Source organism: Bidens hawaiensis, unplaced genomic scaffold (assembly GCF_021521415.1).
Source record: "Bidens hawaiensis isolate Kalapana, Puna unplaced genomic scaffold, B.hawaiensis_p1.1 tig00005272_1, whole genome shotgun sequence".
In the NCBI taxonomy this organism is placed as follows: Eukaryota; Viridiplantae; Streptophyta; class Magnoliopsida; order Asterales; family Asteraceae; genus Bidens; species Bidens hawaiensis.
The window spans coordinates 65642-70503 of NW_027491336.1; the positions used below are offsets into that span (position 1 = coordinate 65642).

Sequence of the window (4862 nt, forward strand, 5' to 3'; positions counted from 1 at the left end):
TTTTGAGACCAATCTGAGCACTTGCTTTTCAAATTGTGGTTTTCAGTTATGCTTTTATATTGCACTGTAAAGGTTTTCACGGTTGTTTTATTCTCAAACTGCTTATACGCAATTTTTGTTTGTTTTTAGGCTCATATGAAACGGTGCTTGCTTCCTTTGTTTTTTTGTTTCAACTACAACTGATCATAAACCAAGAGTGCAATTTGATATGGGTCAAGTGGCTGCATATTGGATATAAGAAAGCCCAATTCAGTTCATTTATATACAGTCTGTTGGGGTATTTTGGTCTAAGTCAATTATGTTGAAATCAGTGTTTCTTTGTTGAGTATAGGCAATGATGACGCTTTGTTATTTGACAAGGCAACCAATGTTGCACTCATAGAAGAGATCTAAGCATTGAGTAATCGCTTGAATCTTATGTTTGGGCTTTGATGACGGAATGTTATTTGAAATGCTTGCATATGATGTGACCGTAATGAATATAAGGCTCAAAAACGCTTCTGGATTTTTTTTCTTTCTCACATACCCGCCGCAACGCGGCGGGTCTAATTACTAGTGTTTATATAACTTTCATTTTAGATTTTTAGGTATTGTGGTTCTTCTATATGCTACGAGGGTTCTTAAAATAGCTGCAAATGAAAATCAGAAAAGAGGAACTGAATTAGTCAAAAACTTCGATTGAATGCGCACCCTTGTTGCTTCACCGGCGTTGACTATACAATTGATGTTTCTGGAGACGTTTAAGGTATCCTCGGCGACCTTAACCTTTAATTGCAATCAATATTATTGAAATCCCAATTGTTCCATCCAATGGTGCAATCAAAATCTATATTGAAACTATTTGTAATCTACATCTATGCCCATATGCTCTACAGGGACACGAAATTTGAGCCCATACAAGGGGAAGCTCGGGGTATGTGATTCAATCCTTTTATGCATTTGGTTTATGATTTAGAGACTTTGCCTTTTGTTAATCATATGAATATTATGTTTTATATTTACTTTTTTGTACTTAGTTAATGTTATAAAATGTTTTATAATATTTTCATCTTCTTTTTATAGGATTTGTGTAGATTTCAATAACGCGATTTGTCATGGGCGTGCTCTAAGATGCAGGCGTGGGATTAAAGCTATAGCAGCTGGGATTCTTAAGACAAGCAATAATTACAATCTTGTACTCGGAAACGAACTGAAAGCTCAAAAATAGTTCATGAATTGTTTCGTGGTAGGTTTATTTCATTTAATAAATTAACAAACATAATTATTGTAAATTTAGCAACACAAGTCAATTACTAAGAAGCATAAATAAAAGCCAGTGAAGACATAATTTTGAACTTTTTAGTTAAACTTAACTGAATATGGTTCTACTGATTTTATTGCATCTTTGTTTCTTAATGTATCTTTAGAGGCATGTTTATTGCATCTTAATATCTATATGTACTTCTAATCTCACTGTAACCAAACCAATATACTTTTTCAACTAAAGCAACATATTTTTGTGAAACATCCCCGTCGCAACGCGCGGGCACACCTACTAGTAATATGTAATACATAATTATTTAAATGTCATTTAATATTATTTTTTGTAGTTTGTCATTCTTATTAGACCACCAATGTACTTGGACTGACTTGTGTGAGTGTTAACAGAAGTAACAAACTTTAGTTAACGGAGTTATCCTGAATTTTGGCAGTTGTCACGTCTAATTTTAGGTTCGGCCACCCTACTTTCGCATATATTATTAGGGTCCGCCACCCTACTTTCGCAATTATTGTTATGGTCCGCCACCCTACTTTCACATATATTATTAGGGTCCACCACCCTCCTTTCGCATATATTATTAGGGTATGCCACCCTCCTTTCAATACAACAGTACAACCGTCCATACATTACTTTATATATAATGATATACATATCTACATACATATTCTTACCCTTTCTATGTTATTTCATTAACATTCATAAGGCGTACACTTACCACTTAAGGTAAGCGTGCTAACTAAACACATAGGAGTATGCACACATCCCCGAAAACATAAACAAATATAAACAGCGAGAAACTCACATGGATCTTGTTTCTCTCGAAGTTAACAACTAATAGAAATTTTAAGATAAATTCACACATGTTAATAGTCAAACTAAAGATTGATGATATAAAAAATGATTTAATTTACATAAACTGCGTAACCTACATAAATGCATAAATAATCGTAACCCAATATCCATTGTTGTACAAAAAGAAATCCATTTTCCCGCAAATACTCCTTCCAGGCAATTGGCTATTTTACAAGTTGGGTCGTCATAAGCTTAAATGATTAAAAATAAATTAATATTACATAATTTATTATTCATGCTAAATTAAAAATGTAAAAACATATATTTTGGTTTAGTAAGAATTACTAATGGCAGATATATGCAATTAGAGAAATTTTAATCACAATATAAATAAACCATTCATTATATGGAAGATAGAGCAGTTAGAGAAACTTCAACATGTCCATTGATTATTGGAGTTTGATGTAGAACCTAAATAGATTATAGGGAAATCAGATTGCAATTAAAAAGAATACAAACAACAAAGTGCAAAGAAAATGAAATGACAATGACAATAACGAATAATACATGAGAATCGACCATTAGCGTAGAGAAATACTTTACCGGGAATATGGAAGAGAAAGTCGGCAGAAATGGCTAAACCGCAAGAGAGAGAGAGAGAGAAAATATGAATTTTAAGGTATGCCATGTTAAGCTTTATATAGTATGAAGAGGGTGATTTGGCATTAATAATAAATGACATATGTAACATGGCATCTAGTTGACATCTAGGTGGACACCCTAAAATGATGTCATGCGGAACTATTGTATTGATTCAATAGAGTAGTAAATAAGAAAAACAATAAGTGACAACATAAATATAAAAAATATCAATATACACAACCATATTAAAATGAGCGACAACATAAATATAAAAAAATATCAATGTACACAACCAGATTTAATAATAGTAGAAGAAAACCAATGCACTCTGGTAATTAAGTTTTGTTAATTGAATGAAGGATAATAATCCACAATATATAGAATGTACCAAACATTTTCTGTTGAGAGTATTAACTTTAGTTATAGGTCTACGTTATATTGTTTTAATGTTCCATAAACATTTTAAATAGATGGACATTACAAATATTAAAGAGAAAACATAAACAAAATACCTTAAAGTACCGAATAAGAAAAGTATCAATTAACTTGAGACGTCATAGAATAGTATAAAATGAGCATTGGACCAGTCTGTACAGAAACTCCAATATTGTGTACGGGTGAATAATAATCCTTCATTTTATAAGAAATATAATTACAGAATGATTAATTTAATAAACCAGGATTTTTTTTAATTAGTATATGTAAGGAAGTTCAATAAATACAGATATTATGAAAAATCATAATTTATTTTTATACATGGTAAAAATGAATTTTTTTTTTAAAACAATACCTTTAATTTAGCTGAACAATTGATTAAGGAAAATTAATTGATTGTCTTCTCTGTTTTGAAATATATTATTTTGTAATTTAATATATTGTATAAGTTAAACAAAAAGAATTCATAAATTCATTAAACATGTTTAAAAAAAGCCATAACAAACATATTAAAATTGATGCTCTAATTTATTGGTCATAAAAATGTATTAAATAAAATAGTTAATGCATTGACTATGATTTAAAGATAATTAATACATTGACTATGATTTAAAGATAGTTAACGTATTGACTATGATTTAAAATATGTCTAATAGCCATCGAATATAAGTTGACATTAAATATGAATTTAAAATTATATATATGTAAAGAAAATCTAGGGAGGCTTATATTTTATTTCTTTTTGAATTATTTAATTGTGAAGAAAATCAAAGAAATGCTTGTTATATATGGAAGTAATAAGGTTGGACCAATAAGAAGATGTCATGTGTCCAAAAACTCTGTTTCTTTAATAGTATAGGTAGATATATATTCAACGAACGCACATTAAAAATAAAAAACATGAAAAAACAGTATAGATATGCACTTTCATATAAAACCGAAACACCCATTCAAGACTCTGAATTTAAAAATATAACATTATTTGAGAAATAATGTGTATATATATATATATAGGGGATGGATTTTGCGAGAAATGATATTACAGCGAGAAGTGCGAGAAGTGAAGGTATAACTCCATCAATCCCTAATTTCACTCCCTTTCATATGATGTTAAACACATATATGTAGGTTGATTGTATTTATGTCTTAATTACACATTCAAACCTACCTACAAACATATAAATGTACCGAGCCACATTCAAACCTATGTACCTACACACATACAAACATACGTACCTACACACATACACATGCACCTACACATAAGAAATGGAGTGAACTTAGGGATTAATGGAGTTACACCTTCACTTCTCGCACTTCTCGCTGTAAAAAACTTCTGAAATGATCCAATACCTATATATATATATATATATGTTGTCACACCCCAACCTACTACGACGGAAATGCCGGGGCTTAAACTAATTGCTCACAGCTCTCAAGGTACTATTATACAATATTGGAAATTTCAATAACTATTTAATAAAATTCAATTAAGATAAATTATTTAATACAATATCCAAAAAGACAAATATTTTACCAAACAAACATAAATCATAAAAACAAAAGTCTTGTTTAATTTCTCTATCTTTATTATTAAGTGTTCTTTCAAAACTTGAACTAACTTCACATCACACGATGACCTGCATATGCGCTAAAAATAAAGTAGATTTGTCAACACAAGGTTGAGTGAGCAACACACCAGTTCAATGTACATATAATAGAAAAATAAATA

General features: G+C 30.1%; 1 long non-coding RNA gene across 1 annotated transcript; it reads left to right on the forward strand.

Moving 5' to 3' along the window:
* The first annotated feature begins 562 nt into the window (after positions 1–562).
* On the forward strand, positions 563–1295 carry LOC143629536 (uncharacterized). The gene is made up of 3 exons (XR_013152967.1): positions 563–745; positions 876–913; positions 1063–1295. It is a non-coding gene; the product is annotated as an uncharacterized LOC143629536 (long non-coding RNA).
* Positions 1296–4862: the final 3567 nt, after the last annotated feature.